Source organism: Panthera uncia, chromosome B1, assembly GCF_023721935.1.
Source record: "Panthera uncia isolate 11264 chromosome B1, Puncia_PCG_1.0, whole genome shotgun sequence".
Lineage (NCBI taxonomy): Eukaryota > Metazoa > Chordata > Mammalia > Carnivora > Felidae > Panthera > Panthera uncia.
This window is the reverse complement of record NC_064811.1, coordinates 173,417,077-173,435,752: the sequence shown is the minus strand read 5'-3', so window position 1 is coordinate 173,435,752 and position 18,676 is coordinate 173,417,077.

The window sequence follows — 18,676 nt, the reverse complement described above, 5'->3', positions numbered from 1 at the left end:
CTTCAGACACAGAAGACCTGACCAAAAAGTTCCCAGTAACCAGGCATGATCAAATCGTTGTGGTCATTTGCATTTCAACAATTATCAGTACCTTTTGCAAGAGCTAGTAACGAAGATGTTCAAGTTGGTCCGACAGTATTTTGTTGGGATATTTGTGTGATTTTTCACTATACTTACATAAAAATCGTTTTGCCTTCAGACAAAACTGAGTGATCATGACAGCTTTTATATAAAATTTATTTCTGAAGAAAATGGGAACCCATTTTGGGTTTGTTAAGCTTTTTACTAAAGATGCCTAAAGTCCACGTGTTTTATTGCCAGGCCCAGGTGGTGACTCTAGCTGTGAGATGGGAAGCAGAATGAGGTACCTGCGTGTGGCTGTCCCGCTTCTACAGCAGGCTGAAGACGGCTTGCAGTGTGACAGTGATGTAGCCCTAAAGGGGATGGTACAGGCGTGCATGAATTAGCTGGCCATATCGTTGGGAACTCAGTGCGTGGGATCTACGTGATTCTTTTTTTTGCAGGAAGTACACTCTCTGGCCCTTCCCGTTTTCTGTTCTAGAATATCAGTGCGGTGCACTGCGACTATTCTATTCACTTGGCCATAGACTCTTTCTCTAGCAGCCGCATATTTCTGTGTCCTTGTTGCGTTGGCAGCATTGTGTCTCTCGTCTTGCACACGAGCTTGACATAGTGCTGTCTGATCTCTAGGCTAGTTCTTTGAGCTGTGAATTTTCCATAGAACATGCACTGACACCGCATTGCCATTCTTCTACGGAAAGAAAACTTTTGATGGTGAAACAATAAAGGTTTTAAATATCTATGTTACTTTGTGGGTGTTTTTGAAATGCAAATATGCTGCACACTTCGGCTCCTGAAGTGTGTGACTCATTTTAATAATGCAGTATATTAGTCATGAATGTTAGACTTGCAGAAGTTTCACTTCCAAAACAGAATTGAAACTGTAGTAGTAAATATTGCAAGGAAGCCCTGTGATTTTGAGCTATAGATTGGTAGAAGTAGGTTGGGGAAGTAGAATTTTTAACGAGCCCTTTACAAAAAAGCCATAGAGGATTCTGTTGACCTGAAAAGACTGTTGATAATCAAAAGTCAAGGTTGTACCTGTTCTTAGATTTTCAGAACCTTTTTTATGACCGTATGTTTTATTGTGTATTTATTACCATTCATTATTGGAGCATTTGGCTTTTTGCAAACCTTTCAAATAGTTAAGGGCAAGAATCTGTGTGGCACAGTGTGATTCGAGAAAAGTACTGTTCTCTTTTATCAAACGTGAATCTTGTCCCAAGTTGTCCTAATTATATAATCTCATTATATGTTTTAAAAAGTTTAAACCATAGTTTCTTAGTGTTTGCTCTAACATGATTGGGGGGGGGGGTGTTGTCAAGATAATCCATATTTCTAGAGGAGACTCTGGAACATTTACATTGAATGTGATGAGATTCAGAAGTTTCAGGTCACTTTAAATCAGCACGTCAAATTTAACAAGCAGCCATGCAACATTACCGTTAAGTGATGTGTACGTTTTACAGCTCAGGATGCTTTATAATTTATAAAATAGGTGGGAAATTCAAAATCCTGTTTCTTCCATTAAGCCTGTGTTATCCTTTCTCTTTGTGAAGATTAAGGAGCTCTTATTTTAATGCCTCCCAATTTTCTGGCACTCCCAGGGAAGAGAATACATCCTGTAAAATAAATATTCCAGATAACTGAAGCTTATCTCAAAAAGAACTGACAGTTGTTTTATTTATTTTGGTGAAAGTATTAAATGGGTCATACACTCTTGTACTTCCTTAGAATATATTAAGACATTTTGCGTTTTCCTTGGTAATTTAGGGTTGTCATAAATTATTTCCCCTTCTTTAAATGGCCCCAGACCCGTATTTTTCTAGAACCGTGTTTTTTGCTGGCTTTTCTTACAACTGAGTCTGTACCTAGCTCTCCTTAACTTACTTTGTTTCTAGTTTTCTAAATCTGTAGTACATTAGGAAGAGTGGAAAGTTGTCAGGGAAGAAAAATGAGGTAACCAGGTGGACTGAACCAATAATGTAACGTTTCTGCACACGGTACCTCAGTGGACCTAGCGAGATGCTCCCACCTCTTACACAAAGGAAAGGCTGTGTGACGAGTCTTCTTCCTGTTGAAAAGGCTTTTTAAAAAACTGTAGCTGGTAAACTGTACACCAGACACGGGGGTTGTGACAGAGAACACGGAGGTGTGACTTGCTGTGCCACAAGAGAAGCCTTCCAGTTCCACTTTCCGAACTTGAGGAGTTCCTTGTACTTGAGTAAGCCCCTAACTGATTTCTGAGAGCTTATATCTCTCTTCGCCATTTGTTTTCAGTTGCAGAAAGTCTAGATCTAAAGACAATTTTACAGTTCACTTTTACTGGACACTCTGTACTGTGTATTTTACTTCCAGTCGCTTGAAGATTATTTGAATCCATCCTTGGGTTTAGGACCATGCCCTGCAGTCACAACAACTCAGATATTGTTAAGCTTGTAAATTCCCATCAGAGGGAATAAAACCATCAAACTCCCAAGGTGTTTACACAAGTCACAAGAAATTAAAACCATGTGACCATGAAACGTTCCTTTTTTGATTCTAGTTGTTTCCTTGTTTGTATTCCTTGCGGTACTGACGGAAAAATCAGGAATTTTTGTTTTAGAAGCCAGTAGAATGGCTAATACTGTGAAAGAGGAAGTGTTGCAGTTCACAGCCATAGAAACCATCAAATAGAATAATATAGAAGGAAATAGTATTTTCATATCTCTCTGTAAGAGCATTACTGTTTAACAATTTAGTCATCTTGATTTATAGTGTGGCATTTAATGTCACGTATCTTTTTCTCTTTTGGCTGATCAATGTATTCTGTAATATGTAAATACAGTTATGACCTAGAAGTCAGTGAACTTGTATAGATTTGCAAACCTCCAAAATAGATATTTTCCTGAAAGCTGGATACACTTACATAGAACATTTGAGGATTGTCTCAAAGTGTTCACAGTTGGAAAACTCCCTAGATCTAAATGAAGATGGATGGATTTTAATTCACTTTTGTCATGGTCTAAATCATCAACTTCCAAAATATAGGTGAGAATCAGCTCCAATACCTAGTTAATGAGTATAGCAGTGAAGAAAAGGGTAGTAGTCTCCCAGGGATTAAAACAAAAACAGTTTTGAGCCATACTCCATGCTAGAAGTGACATTTGTCATTTACAAGCATAAATGGCTTAGTGATTCTGCTCATAATCCAGTGCTTTAAAAAGTGTTTTAAAAAAGATATTACTACAGAGGCACCTGGCTGGCTTAGTTGGTAGATAACTGTGACTCTTAATCCCAAGGTTGTAAATTTGAGCCCATGTTGGGCATAGAGCCTACTTAAAAAATATATCCTATAGACAGAGGGGGACACACACACACACACACACATGCACACACACATACGTGTGTGTATGTGTGTGTGTTTCACAAAAACATCTTCCAGACACTTTAGAGTGTCCAGCTGATTAGGTAGAAATGGTCTATACTCCACCTTGGCTATGTCACTGAGACACTTATGCTGAAACTCTGTTAGGTTCAAGTTTTTTATCTAGAAAAGGTCTTTTTTTCCAATGGCAGTTTTATACTACAATGACAGCATTTAGGTAATATTGGGGGATAGGAAAAAAAATAGGAATACAGTCCCTCTTTGAACTAGTAATCTAGTTAGACACTCAAGAAGGTTTCAAAGGAAGCTGATTCCTATCCGATTCCTATACATGCCAAAAGGGAAGTATGGGGGTTCACAGGAAGAAAAGATTTGGGAAGCAAAAGGGAGGTAGAGGGTAATTTCCTGCTCTGCTTTGGCCCATCTTCTGCTGGCAGGCAGGGTATTGGCAAGATGAGCATTTCTCTGGAGCAGCATTGTAGTGTTGGCTCTTAAGCTTCCTGGGATTCAGGGGCAGCAGAAATGGCGGGCGCTTCTTGATTCTGACACCCTCACTCTGGATCCCAGATACAATGGAGATGTAAGAGGGGTGGAGATTTAATTTTAAAGTAATAACCAAGATTTCTGATGAACTGTGTGGGAAAAAGAGAGGAGTCAAGGGTGACTAACAAGTTTTTGATAGTTCTGTCAGGGGATTGGGGGGGGGGGGGAAGTAGGGAGAGTCGAAAACAGCAAAGTCTGGACCGTATGTCCAAACTACTAGTTCGTCATATCCGTTTGTTACCTCGAAGTGACAGCACTTGCCTTGTTTCAAACCTTTACCAGACAAAACAGTACTATTGACGCTTGAACCTTTGCAAACTCCTGAGGGTGGACATTGTGGCACGCGTCGTGGCATAGCGGTTACACCGGGGGCTCTCGGGTACACCCAGCCCGTACTGCTAACTTGCTCTTGGACTAGATGTGCAACCGTAAATGAGTTATTTAATCTGTGTCTCAATCCCACAGCTGCAAAATGAGGATAATAATAGTAGCTACCTCAAAGAGTGGCTGTGATGTTGAAATGTGATGTGCAGAGGGCTCACAGCTGATGTTAGGTACTGTTACTGTTTCTTACCAGTTCTCTGTACCGCTAAGCAGTTCCCTCTTACGTAAGTAGACAGACAAAAAAACATTTTAATAATCCAATCTTAATAGAATATATTGCCAACAGGAGTCCCCCCTGTCAGCCTCATAATATCTCTTGGAAATTCTCTACCTACCTGGTTTCCAGGCATTCACTGCAGTAGTTCGAGGTAATCATGAAGACCTGTTGACTGTCTAATAAACACTGCAGGGTGCCCTGACATGTGCCTCCGGTGGGTTAAGTGTCCCTGATCCTCCTTACCCCCACCCCTGCACCAAACCTGGAAAATGACACACTTTTTTTAAAGAACAGGAAGCTACATTGCCAAACTTGAAACAAGAAGGGAAGAGTTTAGGTGGATCTGAAACTAAGAAATCCCTGAGAGAATGAAAACGCGATCAAATTGAAGAAGAAACCGCAGCCTGAAACGCAGGCGGCAAGCACATGGGAAGACACCGCATAAAATACGGGAGCCATGCCAAGGAGGCCTTCATCGCAAGTGGAGGCGTCCAGAGGCAGGAGGGGGCTCGGGCAACTTCCTGAGGGATCCCCGAGGGCGCTGCGGTGGGAGCAGCCAAGCCAGCAGATCGTTAAGCATCTCTGCATACACTCCCGTCCCCGTCTCACACCTTCCCGTCTGGGGAGGAGGACGTGTTTCCTGAAGTAGCGGAAATGGAAACACCCGAGTCCAGGATACCAGTCACCAAGGAACCCTACTCAGTTGCACATCTTTTTTTATCCCTTACTCGCTGGAAACATGCCTCTCCCTTTAGTCGGGCTGCACGAGCAGGAATAGCTGATGGTTTAGCCCAGGGGTTCTCAGTAGCAAAGATGAGTTCCTAGGCAGGGAAAAACCAAACAGTTCAGGAGTACTGGAAGAAAGCAAACTGGCAATTTACCAGCGAGGAAACAGGTAACAAAAAGAAGCTCCAGGGTTCCAGTTTTGAGAATGGAAACCATCCAAAAGACCATACCAAGTGGTGTACAAAATCAGGCTAATGAAATTACGTTACAGAACATTTTACATTTTTTGCACCCAAGTCCAATTAGATTACCCAAGACCACTATTTTGCTTTTCCTCAGAGGCTCTACCTCATATCACACCAGATTTGATTCAGAGACACATAGTATAACTTACTATAGATGAACCTCTTATTATAGATGAACCTTTCCCCACAGCATATTCTCCTCTCTGTGACATCCTGTCCTATGACAATGAACCTGAAACCTGCTGTCTGCTTGGATGGGAAGGAAGGCAAAAGCTATAGCTGGTATCACACATCTTACATGATGATTTGGATTCCCACCTGAAATATTGCATAGCCCACTATAGGCATTTATTAATTCCACAGACATTTTTGGAATCAGACACCAGGACTACAAAATAAAAATAGAAGGTGGGATGAGAACAAACAAAAGATTCTTGGAGGTCCGTACTACATTGTATCTACTGAGTAGCTGTGTGACTTCCCTACAAAGGGAAGGGAGGATAGGAATGCTTCACAAAAAAAATGATGTTGGGGCACCTGGCTGGCTCAGTCAGTAGAGCGTGTGACTCTTGATCTTGGAGTTGTGCATTTGAGCCCCAGGTTGAGTATAGAGATTACTTAAAAAAAAAAAAAAAAAAAAAAAAGGAAAAGAAAGAAAATGGTGATCGATCTTGGTCTAGGACAGTAATGAACCATTCCAGCCCCCAACCTGTGTGACGGTTAATGTTCTTATTTTCATGTTTGTCTTCCAAAGTATTTCTGGGAATCCCGGGAATGCTTACATGTTACGTGTAACATGCTTGTACCTCAGCCAAACTCTGGCACTGGACTGACTTCCACTTCTCTGCAGCCACCTTTTACCACTTTCTAACTACTTTTCCTCTTCTCCCTATAGCCTGCACCCAACCATGGATAAGACCCTCTCTCTTGATCCTGCAAAGCACACCTAAAATCAGGGTAGGGGCGCCTGGGTAGCTCAGTCCATTAAGCATCCTACTTCGGCTCAGGTCATGATCTTGCAGTTTGTGAGTTTGAGCCCCAAGTTGCGCTCTGTACTAACAGCTCGGAGCCTGGAGCCTGCTTCAGATTCTGTGTCTCCCTCTCTCTCTCTCTGCCTCTCTCTCTCTCTCTCTCTCTCTCTCTCAGTCTCTCAAAAATAAACATTTTTAAAAAAACCTTAAAGATAAAAATAAAATCAGGTTATAACTTTAAACAAATCATTTACCAAAGACCTGAGGAAAAGAGAGAAATTACTACACAACCCTCACCGCCCTCCAAAAAAACAAAAACAAAACTGAATGCTGTATTCACTGTCTTCTACAATCTTGGCCATGCGCTTGCCTCAAGTCTCTAGCTCTGACTGTGCCAGGTTGCAGGTAGCACTTTACCTCCTCTGGACAGTAGGGATTCTTGAAGCCCTTGTGAGGGGACTTATGAGGTCCCCTCACATGAGTCCAGGCCCCCTGCTCCAAAACAGCATCATCTGCAGTAAATGCAACCCTGCCCACAGAAGACAGGGTTCTTCTTAAGTAAGCACATTATCCTTTCAACCATTTTAATCTAGAATGAAGGTATCATTTTAGCCTCCATCGAATCACAGAACGTCAGATAAACCCAATTTGAGAGACATTCTATGAAACAACTGGTACTCCTCAAAAATCATGAAAGGCAAGAGTCCTCAAGGTCATGAAAGACAAGGAAAAACTGAGGAACTGTCACAGATGGAAAGAGACTATGGAGACACAACAATTAAATGTAAAGATCCTGCATGAGATCTGGAGCAGAGCAATGACGGGGGAGAATCGGTGAAATCTGAAAAAGGTCATAGTTTAGTAGTTAATTACATTGTACTGATATTAATTCCTTGGTTTTGTAATTGTGCTATGGTTATGTTATTTGTTAACATTAGGGAAAGCTGGGTAAAAGGTATATATATGAATTCTCTATACTAGTTTTTGCAATGTTCTGTAAGTCAGACTATTTCAAAATAAGTTTTTTAAAGTACTGTTACCACCCATCGGATCAGAAAAATTTTAAGTCTTGACAGTCTCCATAACTGGAAAGGACAGGGAGCAAATTAAACCCTCAAATACTGCTAGTGTAAGTGTCCACTGGTACAACCATTTTGTAGAATATATAGGAATATTTGACAACCCCTAGCAAAGATGGAGATACGTAAACATAACCAAACAACTCTGTGAACATATCGTAGGGAAACCCTCATACATGCACTCAAGGAAACATGTTTACACACGTATGAATGCCCATCACTAATTATTTTAATGACAAATACTGGGGGGGGGGGAGGGAAGGAGACTGGGTAAATAATTGTGGTACATTCACACAAGGGGACACCATACAGCAGCAAAAAAGAAGGGACTAGGACATCCAGCATGGATGAACTTGACAAGGATTTGTGAATGAAAATTCAGGTTACAAAAGAATACTAGACAATAACACCCACTGTTGTAAAGTTTTAAAACATGCCCCAAATACAATGTACTGTTTTGGAATAAATAAACTGTGACATTAAAATACAAAATCTTGGGGCGCCTGGGTGGCTCAGTTTGTTGAGCATCCAACTTCAGCTCAGATCATGATCTCGAGGTTCGTGAGTTCAAGCCTCGCGTCGGGCTCTGTGCTGACAGCTCAGAGCCTGAAGCCTGCTTTGGATTCTGTGTCTCCCTCTCTCTCTGCCCCTCCCCTGCTCTCTTGCTCTCTCAAAAATAAATAAACATTAAGAAAAAAAGTCTTAAAAAAAAAAAATCTCTCCTGAAGTGATAAAGTGGAGAGAAGTAATTAAGGAAGGATACAAAAAGGACTTCAACAGTATTCTCAATGTTTCACTTTTTAAAATTTTCATGGTACACACAGACACTTTGTTATACTTTACACTTTTTTTTTGATTATTTTTTTTTTTAACGTTTATTTATTTTTGAGAAGAGAGAGACAGAGCATGAGCAGGGGAGGAGAGAGAAAGAGGGAGACACAGAATCTGAAACAGGCTCCAGGCTCTGAGCTGTCAGCACAGAGCCCGACGCGGGACTAGAACTCACAGACCGCGAGATCGTGACCTGAGCCGAAGTCGGCGCTTAACCAACTGAGCCACCCAGATGCCCCTATTTTTATTTTTTTCAATGTTTATTTTTGAGAGAGAGAGACAGAGTGTGAGTGGGGGAGGGGCAGAGAGAGAGGGAGACAGAATCTGAAGCAGACTCCAGGCTCTGAGCTGTCAGCAGAGAGCCTGACTCAGGGCTCGGACTCATGAACCACGAGATAATGACATGAGCCTAAGTCAGATGCTTAACCAACTGATATTTATTTTAAAGACAGGAAAATGGGGACACCTGGGTGACTCAGTTGGTGAATGATCTGACTCTTGATTTCAGCTCAGGTCATGATTTTTGGTAGGAGTATAAATTGGTACAAACATTCTCAAATGCAGAGCACCTGGCTGGCTCAGTTGGTAGAGCATGTGACACTTGATCTCAGAGTCATGAGTTCAAGCCTGATGTCGGGGGTGGAGTTTACATTAAAAAAAAAAAAAGAGAGAGAGAGAGGGGCGCCTGGGTGCTCAGTCATTTAAGCTTCTGACTTCAGCTTAGGTCATAATCTTGAAGTTTGTGAGGTAAGTTTAGGCCCTGCATCGGGCTCTGTCCTGACATACAGAGTGGATCCTGCTTGGGATTCTCGCTCTTTCTCTGCCCCTCCCCTGCTCATACTCTCTACCCCTCCCTTGCTCATACTCTCTGTCCCCCTCTAAATAAATAAATAAATAAATAAATAAATAAATAAATAAAAACTTTTAAAAAATATTAAGGGGCGCCTGGGTGGCTCAGTTGGTTAAGCGTCCGACTTCGGTTCAGGTCATGATCTCACCGTTCATGAATTTGAGCCCCATGTCAGGCTCTTTGCTGACAGCTCACAGCCTGAAGCCTGCTTCAGATTCTGTTTCTCCTCTCTCTCTCCCTCTCTCTCTCTACCTGCTCGTGTTCTCTCTCTCTCTCAAAAATAAATAAACATTAAAAATTTTTAAAAAGAACATTAAAAGAAAAAACTAAAAAACATACTCAAATGTAATTTGGTGATAAATATTAAAAGCCTCCAAGTATGCATACTATTTAACCTATTAAGTCCTTGAATAGTAATCCTAGGGAATTAATCAGAGATAGAAGATAGTCATCACCTTATTATTTATAGCAGTAAAAAGTTTAAAAATGTTAAAGTCGCATAGCAGAAGATTGATTAAGTCATGAATGTATTAGGCAGTTATTAAAAATCACCTTGTAAAAAATGCAGACATAAGAACATTTTACAACATATTGTTAATCATTAGCAGGCTAGAAAATGAGTATGATCCTAATTTTCTGAGAATATGTAAGTACATGTATATAAATACATATGTATGTATATGTAGAGAAAGTTGGGAGGTTTTTGTGTTAGTTTGCTCAGGCCACCATAACAAAGTACCAGAGATTGGGTGGCCTGAACAACAGAAACTTCTGGATGCCTGTCTGGCTCAGCAGAGCATACAACTCTTTTTTTTTTTTTTTTAAATATTTATTTATTTGGGGAAGAGCACAAGCAGGAGAGAGGCAGAGAGAGCGGGGCCAAGGATCTGAAGAGGGCTGTGCACTGACAGGCTGACATCAGTGAGCCCGATGTGGGGCTCGAACTCATGGACCACAAGATCATGACCTGAGCTGAAGTTGGATGCTCAGCCGACTGTGCCACCCAGGTGCCCCAGAGCATGTGACTCTTGATCTCGGGGTCATGAGTTCAAGCCCCACGTTGGTCATAAAGCTTACTTTCAAAAAATAAAATTAAAACAACAGAAATTTATTTTCTCACAGTTCTGGAGGCTGATTTCTTCTGAGGCCTCTCCTTGGCTTGCAGAAAGCCACCTTCTTCCTCACCGTGTCATCCCTCAGTCTGTGTTCTCTCTGTCCCAATCACCTCATCTTGTACGAATACTAGTCATATTGGACTATGACCTATGCTATGACCTCACTTAATCTTGATTACTTCTTTAAAGGCCCCATCTCTAAATACAGTTACATTCTGAGGTACTGGGAGTTAGGACTTTAACATATGAATTTTGATGGAACAAAATTCAGCCCATTATACCTATATATCAAAATATTAACTAGATGTGTCTAAGTAATTTTAAAAATGTTTTTTTGTAAAAATGAGATCTTCCTACACTAATGATAAATGGGACTCTTTCAATCTCAGTTGAAGTCCCCAAAACCAAGAATAATACTATAGGTGCCAATTTCTGTCCCCTTGTCCTAAATGTGGTGCCAAGTCACATCTATTAAACACGTACCCACTTCCTACCTGTAGAAGTAAAACATGGAGGATCAAAGAGTAGAGGCGGTAACCCTTTGAAGAGAGTCACGGGAGCACTTTGGCATTTCCCCCTCCAAGGGTGTGAAAAGAAACTGCTTCCTCCTCCTTCAAGCCAAGGGAGAAGCAGTTTAAGGGAGCCACTCAGGGAACTTGGCATGTATTCCCTGAGCTTGGATGGCATGAGTACTAGAATGAGAGCTTTGGCCAGATCATCCTGAGCTAGAAAAGCAGAGGGAGAGATCATCAGGGCTGCAAAGAAAATGAGCTGAGGGGCGCCTGGGTGGCTCAGTTGGTTAAGTGTCTGACTTCGGCTCAGGTCATGATCTCACAGCCTGGAGCCTGTTTCAGATTCTGTGTCTCCCTGTCTCTCTGACCCTCCGCCGTTCATGCTCTGTCTCTCTCTGTCTCAAAAATAAATAAATGTTAAAAAAGAAAGAAAGAAAGGTGAATGCATTTCTAATGGCAAAGGTGGGGACGTATCTATGTACCTTCTCAGAGGAAGGTCTCTGTTTCAAGGACTTGTCAGTGGGCTCTAAGTAGCAAGGAAACTTAATTTTTTCCTCTTGCTTTTGTTTCCCACATCAGACTAGGCATTTATTTATTTATTCATTCATTCATTTATTCATTCAGAGAGAGAGAGAATAAGTGGGGTAGCAGCAAAGAGACAGGAAACAGAATCCCATGCAGGCTCCGCGCTGTCAGCACGGAGCCCAACGCGGGGCTGGAACTCACAAACTGTGAGACCATGACCTGAGCCAATATCTAAATTCAGATGCTTAACCAACTAAATCATCCAGGTGCAAAAAAGACTAGGCTTTTAAATGCCAGAACATGGGGACTATCTATGTAGTAACTGAACTAACGTAAATTCACTCCTTGGTGAGTTTCAGATAGAGATTATACCAGTTGAGTTGTCACACAAAGGAAACTTCATTTGCAGCAAGTAAGGAGATGATGGGGAATAATTTACAAAGCCACCATGTGAGGACTAAGCCCACCAACCCAATCAAAGGAGGGCCGTGGAAACTTGGAGCAGAGTCAAGGGAGACTTTAATCAACGTTCTTGCAAGAACAGGCGTCTGAGAGACAGGCACACTCTGGGCAGTTACAGCAGACAATTTATCTCCTAGTGTGCGAGTCCCTTCCCCGGTTCCTCATTGGCTGAGTACTACAGAGGTTAGAGCCTTCAGGGCCATGCCTGTGCCCGTGTAAGACAAAAAATAGTCTGATTGGAACAAATATACATTCCCTGAGGTGACAGAGACTTTCAGTCCCTCCTCCTTTTGTTCTTTGGCGCATGCTCATTGCAAAGCCCACTAAAATAAGCCCTCGAAATGCAGAGGGGAAGAAGAACCAGGAAGTGAAGTGTCTAAAGGTTTGGGGATCCATTGGTGGAGGGTGTAAAGGTTAAATTGTACTATAGGGCTAACACTTAGCTTGGAAGATAACAACTTTGTTCTGACACTAAAGGTCAAAAGATAACAACCTTGCTTTTATTCTTGTAAATCATACTTCATACTCTTGTGAATCAGGCTTTACCAATGAAGGAAACAAAACCTCAAAAAAGGAGCATCAGAGACAAGGTCAAGGAGATCCACTGGTTGCAACTTAGCAGCAAAAAGTCTAAAATAATCACCTCATTCGATAACTGTTTGTGACTCATCTGGCAACTGTTTCTAATCATCTGGGAACTATTTCTCTGTTCTGTTCCCAGATAATGATAAAACGATGTGATCGGCTTTAAAAACTGTGTACCCCGGCTGTTCGAAGCCACACTCTTATCAAGAGTGTTGGTCCCGATCAGTCGGCCACACTCTTATCAAGAGTGTTGGTCCTGATCGGTCAGTTTTGCCTCTCATTGTAATAAACTTTGTTGCAACTGTCACTGGTGCCCATAGCATTCTGTTTCAGGAGTGGTGTGGATGCAACAGAGGGGGGTGGGGGTTTGTACATATTTCCAATAGGTTGTAAACCTACTATTAACTACACATCACAGCTTTTATTTGGTATTTCTGAAAATGAATCATCTCCCTTATTTCTCACAATGTCCCGTCCCGTCCCCCCCCCCCCCTGCCTTGCAGGGGTGAGCAGATTGTTTTAATTTAAGTTTTGGGATAAATATTCAGAAAAGGAAGCTTTGTCATCACAAACGCCTATACACACATCCTATGTTATGTTAATGAAGCTTGTGTTCCTTCTAGGGTGGAGACTTCAAAGAAGCAGAGGTAAATATCAGACTAGGGGAAGGGACTATGGCTGTGCTCTGAGAGCAGATGTAACCTGGATGGGGTCTTGGGCTCCTAAGGTAAGGAATGCAGGGCCTTGCTTGTTCATAGGCTGAAATCAATCAGTTGACCAGGAGTCCAGGCTTCTGCAGAGACAGACTATTTGTTGGTGGGTCTGAAAAGAAACAATAGTTGATTAGGGAGAAACAGTTCTCTGAAAAACAAGCTTTAAATTTCCTGCTAGTTTAAACTCATTAACCCTATGGGTCACGGTTTCAAACCTGCAGAAACAACTCAAGAATGGGCATTCGGTCAATCTTTACTTTTGCGAGTTTTACCATTGATTTATTGTCTTTGAATTTGTTAGGCTATTTCTTGACTTGGTAGAGACTTCCCCCCCCCCCACCCCCCCGCAATTCCCTTTGTTTTCTTAAAATCTGTAACTACTAGGTTTTGCATTTCTTTGTGATTCTGACACCTAGGAAGCTCTGCCAGCAGTGTGCCTGGGCACAGATCACAGTAAATAGCTGGGATCTAAAATGACTTCTCTTGGGTCACAAAAGCTGTGTTTTGTCTTTTTTTTTTCAGGGGACCCCTAAATCTTTCTGCTTACATCTAAACCCTATTGAGAAAACTCTTCAAATAAAGCAGTCTCTTAAAGAATTCAAAGAACGCAATCATTCCCATCCTCATTTACCACCCAGAAATAGCCAATATTAACATTAGGTGACTGTCATCTATCTATGGACGGTTTTGTACAATAAAACAAAACTCTACATTCTTTCAGCAATGACGACAACAACAGGAGTATATAGGAAGACTCTGGACTAGTTCACAGAATCTGTGGAGAAGCTGCAAATCTGGTCTTGAAAAGGACAAGAACTTGGGCAGCAGCCAGAGTCTGCGGAACAGAGCCAGATGCATTGGCAGTATTTGGGAGCGCTGATGATCGGATAAATAGGCCCCAGGTATTTTTCATTATGTTCTTATACTCAAGATTTAAATTCTTACCTTAAAAAAAAAGTTTAACAAAGAAGACAAACTACAGGAGGCAGACACTTGTTTCTTTACCCCACAGCTCTTTCTCTCTTAATAATTGCTAGCAGAAACACATTTTGGGGGCACCTGGGTGGCTCAGGTGGTTAACCACCAGACTTCAGCTCAGGTCTTGATCTCTCAGTTCCTGAGTTCAAGCCCCACATGGGGCTCTCTGCTGTCAGTACAGAGCCTGCTTCAGATCCCCTGTCCCATCCCCCCTCCCCCCGCCCCTCCCCTGCACGGCAATCTCTCTCTCTCTCTCAAAAATAAATAAACATTAAAAAAAAAAAGGAACATATTTTGTTTGTGGCTATGTGAACAGTTATAGGGAATGAATCATAATGGTTTAGAGAATGACTTCCGAATTTAACCTAAACACCTTATAAAAGATCTTTCTTTTTCCTTGCAGATCAATAATTCCAGGGTAAGACTGGTTGAAGAGATCTTTGTCAAATTGCCCAATATAGGACTAAAGCCCCTGGTATTGACTATACCTTTTATTATTTTTCTCTCTCAGGAAAAAAGATTAAAATAAGAAATGAGTTAAGAACTCCTATATTCAACAATAAAAAAAAAAAAAAAGCCCAATTTGAAAATGGGCAAAAGACTTGAACTAACATTTTTCCAAAGATATACAAAAGGTCAATAAGCATATGAAAAAATGCTCAACATCAATAATCAGAAGGGAAATGCAAATCAAAACCACAATGAGGGGAGCCTGGCTGGCTCAGTCAGCAAAACATGTGGCTCTTGGTCTCAGGGTAGTGAGTTCAAGCCCCATGTTGAATGTAGAGATTACTTAAAAATAAAAATCTTAAAAAAAAAAAAAAAGAAATATCACTTCACACCCATTAGAACACACACACACACAAACATATGTATATATGTATTTACCTATACATATATATATATGTATGTATATATATGTATATATATACATACACACACACACATATATGTATATATACTTTTTTAAGTAAGCTCCATACTCAGCATGGGGCTTGAACTCATGACCCTGAGATTAGGAGTCACATGCTCTACTAACTAAGCCAGCCAGGCACCCCTAGAATGACTATTATATTTAAATAAAACAAAGCCAGAATAAACAAGTGTTTACAAGGACATGGAGAAATTGAAATGTTTGTGCACTGTTGGTAGGAATGTTGAATGGTGCAGCCACTGTGGAAAATGGTACGGCAGTTCCTCAAAAAATGAAACATTGACTATGATCCAGCAATTACACTTCTAGGTATATGACCCAAAGAACTAAAAGGAGGAACTCAAACAGATATTTTTACACCAATGTTCATAGCATCATTATTCACAGTAGCCAAAAGGTGGAAACAACTCAAATACTCAGCTTTAAAAAAGGATGAAATTCTAATACGTGCTACAACATGGATGAATCTTGAAGACATTATGCTCAATGGAATAAACCAGACACAAATGGCAAATACTGTATGATTCCACTTATATGAAGTACCTGGAATAGGGGGAAACACACAGAGACGAGAGATAGAACAGTGGTGACCAGGAACTGGGGGGTTGGGAAATGGGGAGTTATTCTCTAGTGGCTTTCTATTTAGAATGATGAAAACATTCTGGAAATGGATGGTGGTGATTACCCCAAGTATGTGAATGTTCTTAATACCACTGAAGTGTATACTTAAAACTGGTCAAAATGGTAACTTTTATGTTATGCATATTTTACCACAACAGAAGCAGTTTTGAAAAGGGATGACTGTTAATTGCTGTTCATAAGTAAGATACATGTGCAACTTTTTCAAAAAATTAAATTTTGCATTGTTGCAAATATGTAATCCTTGCAAATTTCTTGAGGCAATTATGCCAATTTACTTTTAATGTTGCATATGAAGCCACCTCAAATGAAATAATAAAATTATAGATGATTGTCATTATTACCAATTGTATTTGCCCCAGGCAAGGTTATAAAAAGGATCCAAAGAGTTCACCCCTTTGAAGCAGATTCTGAGTGAGGGAAAAATCTGTTAATAGATGCCCACTCTATGAAAACAAAAACGAATAGGGTGCATCCAGATCTCCCCGGACATTTGGGAAAAAATAGAAGAATAAGAAATGTCAACACACCACAACAGAGGTTATGCGATATTATATTGGTTGTAGAATATAAGGAGAGCAAAATAACCCTTTGAATGAGCCCTCAATAAGATGATAGATACATACATACTTACGTACATACTTATGTACATACGTACATACATAGATATTTAAAAAAACATGAGATTTACTGTCTTAACATATTTTTAAGAGTGCAGTTAGTATTGTTAGCTTATACGTACATTATATAGCAGATGTCTGGAACTTTTTCATCGTGCATGACTGCAACTCTACACCTGTTGAATAGCAACTCATTTCCCCCTCTCCTCCAGCCACTGGCAACCACTGTTCTGCCTTCTGTCTCCATGAGTGTGTCTACTTTAGATACCTCGTGTAAGTGGAATCACACAGTATTTGTCCTTCTGTGACTGGCTGATAAGCTGCACATTGCTTAGTGACAACCAGCATTCATTCCCACTATTACAGAAGTCTTGGAACTAGATTTTCCAGATCCCTCTGCCTCCAGGCTCCCGAGTTTAATCTGTTTTGCTAATTAAATACACTCACCATGCTTTTCGAAAACACAAAGAGACCAAAAGATGCTTTTCCTCTGCCAACAGTGGTGTGCAGGCTTAAGCAGATGAGAGTTTTCTCAAGGGTTGACAAGACTGTACTCCACTGCTCTGAAGCCGAATGTGTGAGTTCCTGACCTGTGGGTTTTACTGGAAACTTTCTGACCTCCGGATTAAAATATGGAATTTCTAGTGGAGATCTAAGATTTTGCTCCCCCAAGTTTCTCAGTGATTTTGTGTCTTTCTTTCTTTTTCTCTTTCAGTTCTTATCTTAAAAGAAAAAAATCAACTTTAGGTGCCAAGGCAATTAATTCAAAGGGGAAACACTAGTCTTTTCAGAGATGGTGCTGGAACAACTGGATATCCACATGCAGAGGAATGAAATTGGACCCCTACCTCACTCTACTTTCAAATGTTAACTCAATATATCATAGACCTAATGTAAAAGCTAAGTCTAAGATTTACATAAGAGCAAATCTTCATGACCTTGGTTTGGCAATGGTTTCAGAGATATGACAAGCAAAAAGCAACCGAGGGAAATGTATAATTTGTGTTCATTAAAATTAAAAATTTTTGTGCTTCAAAGGACACTATCAAGAAAGTAGTGAAAATACAACCCACAGAATGGAAGAAAATATTTGCAAATTACATATCCGATAAGGATCAAGTATCCAAAATATTTAAATAACTCTTAACAACTCAACAGCAGAAAGCCCCAAATAACCCAGTTTAAAAATGGGCAGAGCAGGGCACCTGGGTGGCTCAATCAGTTAAAGGTCTGATTCTTGATTTCTGCTCAGTCATAATCTCAGGACTTGTAGGACTGAGCCCCATGTCCAGTTCTGGGCTGTCAGCGCAGAGCCTGCTTGGGATTCTCTCTCCCTCTCCCTCTCTGCCCCTGCCTGTCTCTCTCTCTCTCTCTCTCAAAATAAATAAATAAACATTAAAAAAAAATTTAATAAAAATGGGCAAAGCATCGAAATAGACATTTCTCCAAAAAAAAAAAAAAAAAGAGAGAGAGATACAAATGCTAATAATTACATGAAAAGTACTCAACATTATTAGTCATTTAGGGAAATGCAAATCAAAACCACAGTGAGACACTACTTCATATCCACTACAATGACTAGAATGAAAAAGACATCTATAACAAGTGTTTACGAGGATATGGAAAAATTGTGAGCAGGAATGTAAAACGGTACAGCTGATGTGGAAAAGAGTTTGGCAGTTCCTCAAAAAGCTAAACACAGTTACCATATGACCCAGAAATTCCACTCATATGTATATACATAAGACCATTAAAAACATATGTACACAGGGGTGCCTGGGTGGCTCAGTCGGTTGAGTGGCCGACTTTGGCTCAGGTCATGATCTCGCGGTCCGTGAGTTCGAGCCCCACGTTGGGCTCTGTGCTGACAGCTCAGAGCCTGGAGCCTGTTTCAGATTCTGTGTCTCCCTCTCTCTGACCCTCCCCTGTTCATGCTCTGTTGCTCCCTGTCTCAAAAATAAATAAAACGTTAAGGAAAAAAAATTAAAAAAAAAAACATGTACACAAAAATTTGAACACAAATGTTCATAATAGCATTATTCATGATAGCCAAAGAGTGAAGTATCTGGGTTTTTTGTGAAGTGTCTGTTCAACATTTTTGCACATTCTTATTGTTTTGGAAATAGGTGCCATTGACAAAGTTCACATAAAATATAACCACTAACCCTTTACTTCTTAGTGCTGAACCCCACCAAGTTTCTGCTACGTTAAAACGTGTAGAAAAGAATATGTTGGAAGTGATTTGAATCTACAGTCTAATAGTTGGCATTTTAATCAGGGTTGTTACTAATGATTGCCA